This window comes from Melospiza melodia, chromosome 3 (assembly GCF_035770615.1).
Source record: "Melospiza melodia melodia isolate bMelMel2 chromosome 3, bMelMel2.pri, whole genome shotgun sequence".
Taxonomy (NCBI): domain Eukaryota; kingdom Metazoa; phylum Chordata; class Aves; order Passeriformes; family Passerellidae; genus Melospiza; species Melospiza melodia.
This window is the reverse complement of record NC_086196.1, coordinates 18,393,497-18,411,746: the sequence shown is the minus strand read 5'-3', so window position 1 is coordinate 18,411,746 and position 18,250 is coordinate 18,393,497. Positions and strand designations below refer to the sequence as shown.

The following is an 18,250-nucleotide window of genomic DNA, read 5'->3' as shown; positions in this document are numbered from 1 at the left end:
AGCTGTAAGAAAATGCAGCAGTCAACAGGCAGACGGCTCTTTTCTGTAACCCTCAATGGACACAGCCTTTGTCAGCAGGAGCAGGCACTGTCCGTTGCCATGTGCTGTGTAGGTCTGCTAGAAATTACTTCACAGGCAAACAACCCCATCTTGTAATACAGCGAGTAAAAATGTTAAGTGTCTCAAGGATGCAAAAAAAATAAATTTAGGAAACTTAAAATGAAATGAGATAAACCCTGTTGAATGTGATACAGCTCCTAAGATGTGATGTGCCTGAGGGAGGTTTAAATTTTAACAGTTTGCCATGTGTATCCATAGTGTACCTTGTGTGGTTTTTGAAGTGGGTGAGGCAGGTAGGTGTCACCTGCTCTATCCTAGGTCTTTATGGGGAATAATGGATTAGATATACTTCAGTACTCTCCTGAGCCAAGAAAATTTGCTGTCCATAAGTGAAGATGAGATTAGTAAATAGCAGAGTGACGATTTTTGCAATTAAAAGACAGGCTTGACAAAATCAGCAACACTGGATCTGTCAGCTTGTAATTACCAAGCAGATGAATGATAGCTTCTGCTTTTAACACTGATCACATTTTAAGAGTGAGAATTCAGAGCTGATTGCAGCATTGCACTAAGATTTCCTTAGGATTTGGATCTTAAGCCTCTGATCAGAAGGCCTGAGAAAAGGCTTAATTCCCAAAATTTTCTGTGAAAAATTATGTTTTGTTATTATTGTTCACTGAAACGTCAACTTCTCTCAACTTGTTTAATATATTGGCTTACTGCTCAGTTGAATATAGAAACAATATGAAAAGCAATATTTTGTTCTGTGATGATTCAATGAAGTAAAACTTAAGAACAATCATTCTGATTTCAAGAGACTTGATTTTTTTTCATAACATTGCGTTTATTTCACTGCTAATGAAACATCTGATTTCAAGTGCATGTAGTCAAAATTCTAATACACCTATAAAAATTATTTTTTCTAGGAAGTTAAAAGACATTAAAGTAGCCAAATGTATAAACAGAAAAGAAAGAAAAATAAACTGAAAAGTGGAATCTATGATCATTCATCAGGAATCCAAAGTAAAACATGAGAATGAGGCGGAAATGAAGGACTAAAAATAAAAAGATGGTTAAAATGGTAAATGGCAGAATAACAGGATTTACTAAGTACTTTGAATTTTTACAGATTTGTTAATAAAATCTTGTTATTTTGAATCTCCAGTAATTAGATACATATTGTAATAACTAACTGAAATGATTGTATAAAAATGAGGGAATTGAAAGCAAGAAGTGAGTTTCAAAAACAATTAGGATTTCTGTATTTCTGTTTTAAGAAGAGCTCAACTCAACACCCTTCTACAAGCCAGATTTCCAAAGAACATTTTATGCTGGGAGGTGAGATCTTTTGAAATTCTGCAGATGTGTGCACATAGCTCTTGAAAATCAGAGAGTCATCTCTTTGGAGAATTGGACCAAATGATTGGAATTCAGTATATGTTGCACGTAGCTTGAATTTTTTTAATGTTTTTATATGGCTGTTAATGTGCTTTTACAGAAGACAACAGAGCCAAAAATCTAGCAGTTCTCATGCTGTTTTAATAGTAGATGAAGGATAACATAGCCAGTTGGGACACTGAAGAGTTGTTCAGGAAAGGAGCAGGTGAAGGGATATTGTATCGTTTTTGAACAGAGACTTTGCAAACATAGTTAACACTTTGAGCTCAGCTTTAGCTCTAGTAACCAATATCTGTTCCTAGAAGCTCTATGTTAAAATGGGATTTCACTGCCAATTTAGAGCCCTCAGCAAAGAAGCTAAGCTACTTTGTCAGCTCTTGCCTCATGTTATACGTGGTACAGTTGCTCAAACCATGAGGAAGAACTTGGCTTGGAACTTCATAAAAGAGGTTACTGAAGATGGACAGGGTTGTAATTGCAAATATTTCCTTTTCTGCCATATTGTTCATTTGTTCATTGTACATGATTCATGGTGAAGCCTAGGGGTACTTCTGCTGCTTTGGTTCCTACCCAAGAGTGGTGTGTCCTGTTTGAAGAGTTCACTGCAGGAGTGAAAGGAATCAGAAAAAGACACAAACTTCATACCAAACAGTTGTAACATCTCTGAGCTTAGTTAGCACATCCATTGCATTGAAGGGCATTTTCAATACCCTGTGGAATTAAGTTTAGGCAAATACTGGAGATTTTTTTTTCTGTATCACTTTAGTAGTTCATTGATTGCTGATTATTGTAGGGGAGTTTTTGCCAATGACACTATTGATCTTTTCAGATACCTGAGGATGTGTTCCATGACCATAAGGCTCTCTTTAGGGAACTAAACCAAGCCCTAGATTTCTTCTTAGGAATCCCCATCTATACTCTTATGACTTAAGCTATCTTCAAATTAAGTGTAATAGAAGTCCTCTTCCTTTTCTATTTGTTTCAATGTGTAAGTGTTTGAATACTTAATTTCTGGTGTTTGGATGCAAGTCTACTTATCTGTGGCATTTTGTGAAAAAAACTCATTGGAGTTTACTCTTTTATGTGGAATTGAGTGTTAAGTATACATTTTAGCACAAGTTCAGGAAGGACAATGTGTTTAATTAACTTATTACCTTTGAAGTCCTGTAAGAAAGTTGAATTTATGTTAATGAAAATATGTTTTTAATAACTTTGTTACAACATTTTTAGTCACTGGAAAATTTAAGAACATTCCGCTCCATTTCAAATTCCAAAACAAAGCATAGTTTTGTATAAGGAGCAGAATTTACTGAGTCCTAATTGTTCTTGAAAACACTGAATTTCTGCTCCTCTGTTTTAAAACAGTAGTATGACTACTGCAAGTGTATTTTACTGAAATGGAAGGTACAAACCCCAGTTCTCAATAAATATAATTTAAATTGTGGCCTTTAATGGCAGCTGGCATGGCTCAGACTTTTTACCTGCAACTGGCAATTGAAAGATACTCTGCAAATTCTTGTTTTCAGTTCCACTAAAACCCTTACTTACCTGATAACCAGTTTTATTTGTGTGATAAATTAGATATGATAATTTTTCTCTCTTAGCAGATTCCTGCATATATTCAATTTGTTATAATAATTAAGGCTAGCAGTAGTCTCTAGTATTGCTAAGGAAGGAATTTTCTATTTTTCCCTTACTATTTAAAATCCTAACAGTTCTGGAAAGATGAAAGCAAGGATGGAAAAATGAGCTGAGAGAATTCCTAACTCCCTTCTCTCTCTTTTTACCTTCTTCTGATACCCTGACAAGAATTTGGGATATAAGTTCTCTCTCAAACCTCAAATATTCATGGTTTCTTTTCATTCTCTGACAAAAATATGAACTTCTGCTTAGTGTATACTTCCTGACTCATTCATCCTGTTTTTCACTGATATCACAAGGCAGAGCCTTACTGTTCTTCTTTCTCTGGGGTACATCATTAAGCCAGTAAGTGACTTTAATTAGTTGAAGTGGTAGGGGCCTGAACTCCTTCCAATATTCAATACCAGCTTAGCTTGTCTAACTCCTAACCCTTTGAGCTGAGAAAGACTATGGATCTGGGTTGACTGGATGCCTTTTTGAGGGCTGACTTAAGTGAGTGGTAAAATGAACCGCTTCCAAATGTCATGAGTGGAGCACTTAAAAATACAAGTCCAGGGATCTCAAGGCACTGATGGAAAATCATGGCCTTTCCTTTTCATCAGCAGAATGAGATTATAATTGTAAAGCTGGTTTCTCATTTACTTTGTTCAGCTCCATTTCCTTAAACTGAATGGATTGTCACTGAGATTTATTGGTAGGTATGGCTGTACATCTATGGCTGTGAAAGCAGTTGGTTCAAGACAACACAAAGTCTGATTCTTAATGTTTTCTTTTGGTTGAGCCACCTCTTCACTTTGCTGGTTCATCCTAAGTGGTAGATGTGCCAGAGCATGTGTACAAAGGTCACATTTGCCAGTCCCTGTGCCATAAGGGTACCTCTAGATGCAATGTGGTGATCTCACGGGAGTGCTACACTGAAAAAAACCCCACCCTGTTCTTCCAAAATGAAAACGGAAAGAATTTCTGCTGGAAAGTGGCAGCTGCATTCTGACATTCATGTAATGGGAGCAACTGAAAGCTTTATGGCGTGTAACTGTGACACTGCATTCCAACATAAGCTTCTCCCTGCCCTTCTTCCAACCAATAAACTATTCTTCCTCTCTTTTCACTCTCACCCCTCCTAATCTTCTTCTGTTTATATGCTTTAATCATAATAGCAACAAATCCATCCCTGCTGGTATTATCACACCGTTGCAAATTTTGGCTGTCTCCTTTGGCACTTCCCTTGTAGATGGAATGACATTGCCCACTTTGATGGGGCTTAATTCTCTATGTAAAATACTGCCCTGTCAATGAATATTTTCTCTATTAAACTATTTTCAGTCCAACAATAAGATACAGATTTTTGGGAGAACAGTTTTTTCATTATTACCTTAACCCATAAAGAGGCTATTTTTTTTTAATTCAAACATTTTGGGCAAGTTTTCAGTTACCCAAATATTTGTAGTACAGAGTAATTTGCATTTCAGCCCTGTGAGACTTATAAATGTAATGAACAGTCTGTGTGTTTAATATTTTTTATATTTTTAATAATTTGCAAATAGTTCAGTACGTAGAGCTGACCTGTTGAAAAATAGTTTGCAGTGTCTGTAGAGAATACTTCTGAGACTTTTGTGTATTTAACAGATTCTGAGCTTCAGCTGGAAAAATTCTAGGAGTACTTCTTACTGGAAAATATTTCAAGTAATGTGAAGCAACAGATAGTTTTTTCCTGTGCCATGACCCAGTTGTAAGGTGAGGTACGGAAAGTCCCTCTCCTATTGCTATAAAACAGGTTTCAGAATTGGAAGTAAAGTACACAGAAAATATTGATACCTGCTGAAAGGTGTGATTGAAAGTGTATTTATTTCAAAGGAAATTGTCAAACGTCTCAATTTACTTGTCAGTCCAAGAGATTAATCTCTAACTACCGTGATCAGTGTTTTATGGTAGCCGTGGTCCTCATCTGTCTATCCAAGAATAGATAAGATAGTCTTGGTTTCTAGAGCTGGGAATATTGTGTCTTTGTTCATATCTACATGGAGTGTAGGCTGTCACATTTAATATCTGGGAAATGATCCTTTGATCAGAATTTATTCCTGGGGCAGAATTAAGACATATTAAATTTTTGAAAATTTTGCCACTAGTTGCAACAGAAGCGATATCACACACCCGCCTGTACTGTAGGTGCAGTCCCAGAGCAGCAGGAGTACTCACAGGGACATTGGGCACAGTCTCATTAGGGCTCTTCTTTTTGGTTACTGTGTTTGTGATCACTGTTGTCAAAGATGATTTCTTACTCTCAGCAGCTGTAGCTGGATACTGCTGAGATTTCCATGCCTCTCACTTATCCTCAGTTATCCTCAGTTACCTTTGTCCCATTCCAGTTCTTTTGTAATTAAACTCTGCAGAGCAACTTCTACTATTCTCCTAATAATACAGCACAAAGTTAATACTGTGGAAGCCTGATGGTGACTTGTGTTTTAGCAGGACTCTTCATATGGAGAGTCCAATGAGTTTGGATGCAGGACTCCAGTGCATAAGGCTCAGAATCAAATTTATGCTAAGTCAGTGGAAAGTGGCCTTAAAGTAGACATAAATTTAATCACACCTCACCTTGGTGCAAATGACACTCAGATCCACATACCTAAGGATGTAATCATTGTACCCAGCACTGTATTTGTCATTACACTGGAGATCATGGTTTGAAATACAAATACATTAATAAAAATGCTGGTCCTTGAATTTTGTTTCCATCCAAGTGGAACTGCCAGGAAGCACTGGAGGCTTGGGGTCTTATAGGTGTACTTCAAATAAAATTGAATAATGTATGTTAAATAAAAAAGGTGCCAGGACATGGAAAAACCGTGTGATCACTGTAGAGTATTTTAAACAGATGCAAATTTTACCTGCTATATATATCATCAGGTAGAAGCTAAAAGAAAATAGTAAAAAAATAAGCAAAAGTTTTAATCCATTTGAAAAAATGTGTGGATTATAAATATTTTAAAATAGTTGGTCAAATTCAGATGTTGAAGGAGGTATCATTTATATTATAATATTTGATATATTGAATGTAAGAAACAATAAGTTAAATAACATAAAAATTCAGTTTGTTGTACTCCATTGTAAAGGAAGGTACCAAAAAGGAAGATACCAAAAAACCTTATGGTCAGGAAATATGAACCAGCTTACACAAAAAGGAAGTTTCCCTTAAATTTACTTCACTGTTTCTTAGCTTACATTTCTGCCATTTGCAAATAGTGACTTTGTCTGATATCACTGAGGTCAGTATTGTTCATACAACTTAATTCTCTTAAAAAAAAATCCAAATACAACCTTACATTTTGCATCAGTTGGTGCCATTATAGAACATTGTGAAATTATGAGAACTGAGTTATGCCCAGTTTCACAAGATGGGTCACAGATGCCCTGTATCTTTCATTATCTTGTATCTTGAAGGAAGTTAATGCTATTGAAATGCTTGGAAACAACATACTTCTGAGGTTTTCAGGAAGATTTATATGTATGTTTTTTTCTTAGAGAAACCTCCCAGGAAGTATATATGTCTATATACACTGTTTCCTGAAGAGCTGATATAGCTGATACTTCTTGCATAGGTCCAGACAGGAATGGCTAAAACCATGGGATATGTGGTTATATGAATTTGTGTTGTCCTGAAGCCAGCCTATTGTAGTCTCTGGAGTTCTCTCTTTTATAAATCAGGAGAATAGAGACCTGTCTAAGTTGACCACCTCCCTTAAGGTCAGTAATAGTGATGAAGTTTTTTAAAGGTGAGAGGGGTCTGCATGGGCTGTACCTATGATCAAACAGAAACAAGAATGGTTTCCTCCTCAAGCTGAATTGAATATCCCAATCTATTAGAGTATGCTATAAGTAATTTTAACTATAAAGACATAAAGTTAATTCTGAAAAAAGGAGAGTGCATCAGACACCAAGAGGCAAAGACATCCTTAACATCAAAGGTAAATGGAAAACAGCACTTGGACTGGAAACAGCCCTTGTCACACAGCCAGCCTGAGCTTAGGTTGTGAGTAGTTAATGGAAAAGACTGTAAAGAAAGCTAAGAGAGTACATCTCTTATTGTGGCTGTAGATGTGCACTATGTAGATATTGTAAATATCATATATATATATATGTTTGTGAAGTTTAATTATTATTATTATTATTATACCTAAGATGTTCATGGACTTTTCCATAGTCCACCAAATATTTTTTGTCCTGATGTTAAGTATAGCTTCTTGTCCTCGTCATCAGATGATGCCCTCATCTGCCTTCCTTGGAAGCAGTAAAAAATGACCACAGGTAGAGAGGATATGCAGTGTTCCCTGTAGCACTGTAAATCTTGTTTACATGCTCACAGTAAAATTCATTGAGTATTTGAAATCACATAGGAATTCTCCACCAACACTGATTTCTGTGTTTTGTTTTGGTAGCATTTTCTTTAGGCTGAAAAAAACCCCCTTTCCTGGGCTTTTAAAAATATTTTAATTTAACGAGTTCCATATTAGAAAAGGGGGCCCATGAGAGTGATAGTGTTGTGAGTCTGCCATCTTCTCATCCTGTGCTGTATCATCAGTTTTGGGGGTTTGGATCTTTTTCCAAAGCATCATAAAATATGTCAGTGACTGCTGGAGAATTTCTTACAGCTTGATGGGAAGGAAATACAGAATGGTTGTCAACTGGGTTTAATGATCAGTCTTGTGCTGGAGTGTTGAAAAGTTCATCTTATTAACACAATACGTTGAATTATAAGTATTTTTTCCATGGTGTTCTCAACTTCACTTTTTTTCTGATTTTTTCTCTTTTTTTGGAGGAAAGGTGAAAGCTTTAGGAATAATGTGTGATTGGTTTTCTCCTCCTGAAAGGATCTATTTCTTTCCTGAGCATAACGCTGCAGACATTCTGCCAGCTTGCTGTGTAACTGAAACATAAATACATTTTTAATTTTTGAATGTGTTAAACATTTACACGAAAGAAGGAATAGTGGGGAAAAAACCCTCACTTTTTAAGTGAGCACATTTGCTTTTCATCATTCATTTAGTCAACATCTGTAATATGCAGTCCCAGGGCAATGCACTTGCATGAGAAAAGTTGAATATATAAGTAACATCATCAGGCTTTATATTAACTAGTTTTTTACAGCTCCCTGACACAATGTTCTGGTTTGGGAAGTCCAGGCTGTCTGTACATCCATGTAAGGGGGCATTTCTCTTTCTTGCACCATTCTGCTGGTTCAACAGTTCAACAGCTGGGACACTACACCTTGATGCAGCATAAAAATTTGTGTCAATGCAGACTCCTGACACCTGCTTTAGCATTTTAGATTTTTCATTTCTTTCCATCACATTTACTTATGTCACTTGTTCCACCCATAATATTATTGAGTATCCTTTGCATTTATAACCCTTAAAATTTTGTGTAGGTATGATTCTCCACCCCATTACCTTTTTGCTCCCATTTTGCCATACAATTAATGGGGTTTTTTTTCTCTAAATATAACCTCTTCCAGAAATTTTATCATCCAAGCCCCTTGTTAATTTTAGGCTGTATTTGTGGCTCACTCTTGGTTGAAATCTTTCCATTTAGGATGTAGAGCACAGGATGCAATCTGCATTATCTCCCAGAGGCAGAGCTTCCTCTGGCATTTGTGATGTGTTTCCTCACTGTGTCTAATATGGAGTTGCAGAGCTTCTCTCTTGTTTGCTTTCTGCACCATATCATATTGCAAACTTTCATCTCCCACTTGTCTTTATCACTGCATTACTTGCCAAGATTTTTGCTACTCATTCATGCTTTAGATTACTTTTACTTAGCATATTTAAATATAGTAGTAGCTTCTGAGTTTGTTGTGTGAGCTGAATAATTAAAATACCAAATTTAACTTAACCTCATTATTACACCACTGCTTTCCAGTTCAGGAGTGGGGTGAAGGTGGGTGTTGTTTTGGGGCTGTTGTCGGTGGGCAGGTATTTTCTGAACTTCTGCTTAGGAAAACTGCCTTAAACATCATAAAACAGACACCCAAATTGGATCTCAGAAAGGTGGCTTGGCATGTACTGAAGCACCATATCCATGTAAATTGCAGTCTAGCTACAAGAGGTAGTGACAGTCAGTATGAAATACCTCTAGCTTCTTGCCTTATACTGCCTATCTGCAATTCGAAGATCAGATCTTCAGATAATCACCTGATATCATAGTTACTGCATGTTTTCAGTTTTTACAAAAGTTATACATTCTGGTCTTCTTTCATTGCCATGTTAAGGGGCACCAGTGTATTTACAGTGTTTTTAGTACTAGAGATCATACACTGCTGTGGATGGGCCTCTTTAGAGAACACTTGCCCAGATGCTGCTTAATGGTAGCATTTTGTTTCCTAAATCTTGTTTAGAAGTGTGCCCTGCTGCTTCTCCCTGGAGGAGGGGTCTCATTTGGTTCTATCTGATGAAGCTCCTAGTTAGAAGTTGTAGGTCTTCTGTATTTAGTGGGAAGCAGATAATTCTACTAGAAAGTGTTTTTAGATCACTTGATATTTTTTGAGGATCTGTCCATGACAGACTTCAGTTGGGTGTCTTGGGTGATTTAACTCCTATCTCAGGCACCTCAGTTTAGAACCAGTAGTGAACTTTGATAACACTGAACTAAGATGGACTCTGAAAGGGTGAAGGTTTATTCTCAGTTATTTTCCCACCATGTCATGGTGCAATTTCAGCAGATACCTTTAACATCTGTGTTTGTAAATGCATACACAGTTAGTGATGGGCTGTTCTTTCTTTGCTGAGCATCTGATGAATGATCCCTTGATAACAGAGGGGAGATCTTTATATCCTTGCCAAGGTTGCCCCACAGTGTGTTTAGAATCTCATGCAGACAAAACCAATTATTAAATATCACTGAAAAGGTCAAGGTATTTCTGACTAATTGAGGTAAATATGCTAAACATTGTATTTAATTTTTTTTAATAAAACATACCAGGGCCCACCCTGTGGCTCCTGTTAGCAAGTGGCAAATACAGCTTAGATTCCAGCCATGAATATTCCAAGACCCAAACTTGATTGCTTCACAGACGTCCTGTATTTAGAAGAATTCCTGGTCTACACTGTTTTTTAACCTGTGCCCAGATGTCCTGCTGGCTTTGGCCAGAATCCTGCCAGAGAACATACTAAAAAGTGTTGGTCTTAGAGCCTGGGCCCTAGCCTGGTTTCACTTACCAGTACTGAGGTTAGGAGATAACATTTTTTGTGCTGGTTTCACCTCTTTCTATTTACAGAAGACATACAAGGGGAAAAAACCATGCTAGCTAGTGAATAAGAAGTGCCTCTGCTCTGACAGAGCTCAGGTTATTGCTGTACTGACAAAGAGAAGTGTTTGTTATACTGCTCTTCTGGCACAGCTCAGCTGCTCTGTGCATGTATGCATGCTTTACTGTATTTGTGAATTTGCTCTTTTAGTGTAAGATGTCATTAATATTCATGTAACCAGTGTGCTGGATGGGATCTCTAGGTATTGCTGTATTTATTCAGGGAAGAATTAGAAGCATGTACCTGAGTATGTGCACGTGTGTGTCTGCATGTGTTGGACTTGGCACATGCCCAAGGTAATGCCAAGGCCTGATGCCTTAGAGGTAAAGGCACTGAAGTTGTCAAGCAAAATTTGATCCAACATTTATGTGGGAAATGGATCTGTGGACTGCTTGCATGCTTTTATGCTCAGTCCTTAAAAGTTCATTTGATTTTACATACTCACGTTTTATATCTTTGGTGCTATTGTTTGGGTGCATATGTTTCTATGTAAAAGGCAAATAGCATCCTGACCTTGTAAATCATGTTCATCCTTAGGATCATTGCTCTCTGCTGCTGTCCTGTTGCATTTACACTGCTGTGCTCTAACCTACATGAAAACATGAACTGGGTCATTGTATGTTTAAAGGTGGCATAAGGTAGTTCTGCTGAACAGTAATTTCTTCAGACACTGTGAGAGAATTTCTGCCTGTGTGTCTGTGCATCCTGGATGTGCCTTCACAGCCCTGCATGTGTTGATTCCCTTCAACAACTCAATCCCTAGCTGGATCCTCAGTATGCCTATGGAAATTCTACCAGAAGGTCCTGTGATCAACCCTGGATCCTTGATTCACTTTGTTCTCAAACTATGACAATTCAAATACCCTTAGTGAAGTTGAGCTGACAAACATGAACATGAAGCTGTTGGTGACAGTCAAAAAGTCTGTTTTTCTTAGGGAGCAAGAGTTCCTTCAGCCTATCAGAGAATTTAAGAGTGTTAATTTAGTTTTACCAGCATGTTCACAGAGTTGCATATCCTAACTGCATTTGTCTGGAAAATAAATTCAGCTCTTCAGGGAGCATGTTATGTGCCTCTTAGAAGACATTTTGTAGAAAATTTAAAAATCTTTCCTTCTGTCACTTAATCTCATAGATTTTATATAATGGAATTAGAAGTCTGGAAAGAAATAAATAGAAAAAAATAGAATGCATCTGGTGCCAGGACACAAAGTGAAAATTTGGGCACTAAGAAACAGGAAATGCAGAAAATTTTAAAGGAAACTTTGAAATCAAGTGCACATGCCTCTGCCCTGTTCTATAGCCCCTGTATGTTGGGAGGGGTCCATAGAAGATGTCAACAGAAGATTCTTGAGCACTAAGCAGCCACTAGTGAACTAAGCCACCGTGACGTTATTTGTAACAAAAAATACAAACTTTCCTACAAAATGTTGTTTATTTACAATTTTTTACATCTTTGTTTTACAGAAACAGTTTGGTTACCCAGAAAAGTAACCTTTGGTAAGAGCAGAGAATTGTAATTTACCATACAGTTATTTAAAATATTCCTGCTTTTGCAATGTATATTTTCATGTGAAGTCATCTAACTTCACAAATTTCAGTTTATTTGTCTATAAAAAGCATGCTAAGACTTCTCTGTGGTGCATAATTCTTATAAAGCACTTTGAAATAACAGTTGTAAGATCTTCTGTTAACTATGTTTGAGATATTTGTTTTCTTACCTCTTTAATATGCCAAACATTTGTTTAGAATTACAGGAGATCCATAGGGTAAAGTAGAAGAAAATGCATACAGTATGTTTTTGATTTCACACCAGGAGAAAAAAAGTGTTTTGTCATTTGTGTCCATTCTTTGGCTCTTTTGCTGTCATGAAATCCTGTGAATTTGTTGATATTGAGTTGTGACAGAGTTCACTGGTACAAAAACCAACGACATCTTAAACTGACGAAGAAGAAATTATTCAAGATTTTAAAGTAGATCTCTGTATTTTACATATTATATTCTATTAATGAGTGAGTAAAGTGAAGCGAATGGGCAAACCCAGCAGGTCCTGCTGTGGGGAGAGGACAGCCCAAGCCAGCACTGTCTGGTTTATCCTGTGCGTTTCTTGGAAATCTGCTCGGCACAGCTGTGGCAATAAAGCACAGAATACTTCCCTGATCCTCGTTGTTTTGCCTGCAAGTTTCTGCATACTGAGTAGAAGAAATTGTGTGATTAATGTGGCATTCTGTGTCAAGGGTAGACTGTAGATTACCGTTAAGTGCATCATTATGTTATCTTTGAGAAATTTACTGGGTTTCACCTGACAGATAATAGCATTTCTTCTGCCAGCACAAGAGGGCAATAACAAACTAATACATAGAGTGACCTAATATATATCAAAAGAAATGCTGCTTTTGACAGAGAAGCAGCTCTTGCTTTCTGAAGTGTTTTGAAGGAATTTTAAATTAAACTTCCTCACTTGTTTTCTTTCCAGAGCTGGCTGTGTGAGTGCAGTGCTGTGCTTAGGCTCTCCATTACTGAGCACCGGATGGTGCAGTGACTCTGATGTAACACATCATGGATTGTTTCCTTCCTTCTGCCCCCTGATTTGAAGTCTGAGTTCCCTTTGGGCTCTGAAATGCATAACTGGTGTGGGATCTGAGCCTTGTGATCTTTTTGGTGGTGGTTATTGTATTAACCATTTCTGCCATCCCAGTTATCAAGAATGGGTTATGCAGCAGGAGCAAGTGCTTTCCAAAAGCGTCCCTGCTCAAAAGCCAGTGAGAGCCTCCAGCAACCACTGCTTCTGTCATTAAAGCAGAGTGAACCAGTGATTTATTTCTGAGAAGTTTCACTTTCTGGTATTTTCTTCAGTGGGCCAGAATATTTTTATTTTATAGCTCTGATAGAGATATCTGAGCATACCTGTGGTCTGTCATGAGCAGGGGTGGTCTGTTCATTGAGATCCAAGGGATAGGACTGAGAAAGCATGGCTGTAATTACTGTATTCACCTCCTTGAAGCCTCCTCTGAAAAAAAATCTTTGAAATGGCTCTTGCTCTTTTCTGTTGGTCCGTGTTTGCCTTTTTGCATCCTGACTGCTTTTCTCTCCTACTTTATTTCTATTAGCAGAATGTCTCTCTGTATTAAGAGCAGGTGGCATGGTGTGACAGCCCTCTCCAGGCCCTGGCTGAGGGAGCTCAGAAGGCACACACCTGGGGGCCTGAGTCTGCAAACAGCATTTCTTGTGTTATTAAAACTGGCTGAGTTCAAAAGCATTGACCTCCTGTTGTTGGCATTGAAGGACTTAACTGCTCTGAAAATTAAGTGACTTCTTTCAGTACTGGTTGTAAGTGGCATCCAGTTTTCAAGCATGATTTTGGTTGTAAGTGGCATCCAGTTTTCAAGCATGATTTTACATTCTCAGCACCATCATTTACCAGTCCCTTAAAGAAATGGTATTACCCATTCAAACTTCAAATTATAGCTGAAGAATATATTTCAACTCATTCAGTAGAAGGCACTAGTGGAAAATATTACTGTGGGGGTGTTTTTAACTTTATCCAATTTGCATACTTGTAGTATTTTTATAAGGAAACCATTTAAACATTTTACAAAAATCCTTTGCTGGTGTGGTTGAGACTATTAAATTGTGCAGCGTTAAACAGCAACTTATTGGAAATTTAATGGTTTGGCTTTTTTGTACTCTGTTCTCATTTTAATCAAAACAAAACAACTTGCAATTTTTACTGCAAATCCAAACCCAAGTTTGGACATAACCCTTATGCAGTGAAGCTGTGAAGGTACTCAGTTGTCATTTTGTCACGTTGCTGTGGATAGATTTAGATAAAAGCTCAATTGAAAGCCTGGATTGTACAGGAATGTATGTGTGGAATCTTGCTAGAAGTCTTTGCTTTATTCTTTAATATTTATATGGATCGTGGGAAGTGAATCATATTCATTGGGGATTCTTCCTAAACAAAGCACCTTGGTAAATGCCATGCTGTTACAGAATGGGTATTTAATATTCCTTGTTTTGAGAGCTCACTTTTCCTGTAAAATAAGTCGTTTCTCTTCCCTCTGTGTTCTAAAATTTACTGTGCAGGTCATACATTCCTGAAGTTAATGGACTGATTGCTCTAGATACAGAAATATATAAACAGTGTCAAAAGGGAAACTCCCCAAGTCCCCACGCCTTCCTCCTGTGGTGTGTGTTGAAAGAATCAAGAGCAGAACATTCTGAGCTGGTTTGTTCTCTGGATGCATGCTCAGGCCATGCACCATTTCATTCTCTCTGTGATATATACACTCTGCTAGACGAGGGAGTAGGAGCTGCCCTGGCATCCACATGAGTTATGTGAAGAGTTTGCAGGTAATGTTAGCTTTTGGTTCTTAACAAAATGTAGAACTTCTGAGACACTGCATCAGATTGTAGGCCCTTGAACCATTTGGGGTTTGAGCCCTGTGAAATGTAGAGTTAAAAATTAATGATTAAATAGAAGCAACTGCCTTGGTGACTAAACAAAAGAACATCTATTCCTTGAATAGTGAACTTTAGTGTAGGTGTTGTCCTGAGTGTTGAAATCTCATCGTTCAATAGCATGATAAGGGAATAACTGGTAAATAAATTGGCCAGTTGTACAAATACTGTTGGTTGTCAATCATCAATGGTGACAATTACAGTATAATTTAAGAGTGCTTGTACTGTTTTTAGTGGGTTGACCAAAGCAGAGTCAAGGATAGGTGGTACACCTCCTGGACACGGGGCGTGTTTGCCTTCAGTCGAATCACTGGCCAACTTCCTCTAGTCCCTGGATCCATCTGAGTCTCTGTTTCCAGAGTCTTCTCTTGTTCAGCTCTCTGCCTTTCCATGTGCTTAACAGATAAATATTACTGGACTTTGAATTGGGGGTAGTTTAAACTAGGTGAATCTGAATGTTACTCTCTAATACTGTTAATATTTGTGCATTATATCTAAACTTAGATATATATGTATGGTAAAATATACTATATTTTTATTATATAAATAAATATTTGTAATACTTCTTGTATTTTGACTGATGGTTTTCTCAAGAAACTTGAATTATGAGGAGGGTTACTATAAGTAAAAGGATCATTAACCTTTGCACATTATTTAATGGTATTTATGTGTCATTCATAGTTATGACAATATATGGTGGTTATGATAGCCAGTGTCCTCCATTTTCAGAATAACTGTTTTTATATTAATTCTGAAAATTTTAACTTGAATATAATTCTGTGCCATCTGCCTGATTTCAGGTAGTGTAAACTGTGTGTAGATAAATTCCAGGCATTTAAAAAGTAAAAAAAAACCCCAAAAATTAACTGATGGTGAGCATTTGAATATTATTAATTTCCTTAGTTTTACCTGAATATTTCTACTTATTTATTTCAAGACACAAATAGGACATGCTTTTTTATATGTGCCATTATAACAAAATGGGTTAAATCTCATATCTACATTTCTGTTGCAAAGAAGTTGAACTAAATCTTTTAAGCAGTTCTGCAGCCAGATGCACATTTCAAGATCATGGCTTGGGAATTCAGCAGTAAATTAAGAAATAGTGGATAAATGTTTGAAAAATATGAATTTTACATTTCTCTGTTAATGTCTGCAAAAGGTTTAAAAAAGAAATTAAATAAAATTACCCTCCATTTTTAAAATTTGTGGGTCATTACAAAATGCAGGAATGTACAGGATGGGGTAACAGTTTTCTTGGTTTCTCCCTTTTCTGCCAAGGTTTTGCAGCTTTCTCTGTGGTTAGTACAGCCATCCAAGCAACTAATCCTATATCTATAAACTGCAATGTCAAAGGATTAAAGTGTGCCTGGGAACGCAGGTCAAATCTGCTTTAGATCACAACAGTTTGGGTTCAGCTCCTAGCTGAAATATCACAAAACTACCATGTAATTTAGTACAAGTTTTGCATTCCAATACTTCAGCTGCTGGTTGCCTTTAATAAAAAGAGGCCCAGGATTGATTTCCCTGAGAAGGTATTTTTCTTTGTCTCAAACCAAAGCAGTATCAGCTGGAAAGCAGAAGGATTTATTAAAATAGTTCTGTATTTTTATATAAATAACTCTTTCAAATTCTCCTTTTAAAATTCTGCAAGAAGTAGAGTTTCTGAGGGTGGGTGCATGACACAGAGGTTTCCCTTCCCTCTCTCTGTCTGGCTGAACACAGTGGCTTAGGAGACCAGGGGCAGTGGTGACAAGTTCCTGCCTGGCACAGCTGGTGTGTCTCCTCTGGGACTTCTCCACCCCTCCAGGTGCCCTGGAGTGACAGCTGTGAGGCTCTGCAAGAACAGGAACCAGAACAATGGTTCAGCTGCCTTGAAGGTGTTGCTGAGGTTGTCAGGCTATACAACCTGCTTCCATAAAAATTGCTACCTTGAAAAAAAAAGACGAGTCATTTTCCTTCAGACTCCTTCTGAAGGAAACAGCCCCATTTCTTACAGAAGCCTGCTGCCTCCCTGAGATGGGTTAAAGATGTGAACAGAAAGCCTCCCATCTTCCCACGCTGGTACAGCTCTTGGATTATTATCAATTATTGATTCTTCAGGTAGATAGCAATGAATTGCAACAAGCAGCCCAAGGACAATCAAGAGAGACTTCAGGGCCTTGGGACAACTGGATAAGGAATCAAAAGCACAGCTAATATTCCCTGTCCTTCCAGCTGCAGGGAATGATGAGGGAAGAAACGGGAAGAGCCAGCAAATCAGTACCTGACTCTGAGCAGTTGTTCTCTGAGTATCCAGACATGGACAGTGAGCAGAATGAAGCCCCCATAATCTATGGGGAGATGGTTAGTGACCTGCTACCCAGCAGAGACACACAGTTGTCAGTGACCAGCAAGACAAGGGCAGTGATTGTCACCCTGTACTGGGCAATGTTGAGGCCATGCCTCGAGTGCTGAGTTCAGTTTTGGGCTCCTCATGATAGGAAAGACATTGAGGGGCTGGAGTGTGTCCAGAGAAGGACAGGAGAGCTGAGAAGCACAAGTCTGATAGGAGTGGCTGAGGGAGGTGAGTGGAGAAATGGAGTTTCAGGGGGTCCATATTGCTCTACAACTACCTGAAGGAAGGTTGTGGCCAGGTGGGGATCAGTCTCTTCTTTCAAGGATCAAGTGATAAGACAAGAGGAAAAGGCTTGAAGTTGTGCCAGGGGAGGTTTAGATTGGATATTAGGAAAAATTCCTGCACAAAAAGGGTTGCCAAGCACTTAATAGGCTGCCCAAGGGAAGGGGTTTATTCACCATCCCTGGATGTATTTAAATGATGTATAGATATGGCACTTGAGAATATGGTTTATTTGTGTATGTGGCAGTGCTAGGCTAACAGTTGGACTCAGTGATCTTAAAGACCTTCTCTAACCTAAAGGATTCTGCGATTTTATTATATTTCCTGAATTTTTGCAGTTTGTTCTGTTACAATGCCCAGATTGTGTAAGCATCTCTGGGTGGCATTCCCTGCCTTCCATTGGAGGGCTGCTGGGACCGGGAGTGCTGCACAGGTGTAGAGGCATACATCAGCTGCATCTCATCTGGGAGTAAAGAAAATTATCGTAAAATATATTTTACAAAAATAAGAATCTAATTTGCACAACATATAGAATGATATGCGCTAAGCAGACATACGTAACTCCATTTATTGATACTGAGTCACCAAGAAAGCCCAGCTGTTTATAACTTATTATCTACCAATGCAATATCCAGATCCTCTCTTACTTTTTTTTATTGATACTTCTGTTAGGTAGGGCTGTGTCTCTTTGAGGGTTATTCCTATATGAGTTATTGCAATATATTTTTACTTCCAGAAGAAAGTTGCAATTATTCTTTTAGAATATTTGCTT

At 37.8% G+C, this 18,250-nt stretch overlaps 1 protein-coding gene across 1 annotated transcript in view; it reads left to right on the top strand.

Annotated features, from left to right (window-relative positions):
- The window catches only part of LDAH (lipid droplet associated hydrolase), a 113,471-nt gene that overhangs the window by 54,401 nt on the left and 40,820 nt on the right, over positions 1–18,250 (top strand). The window lies entirely within an intron of this gene.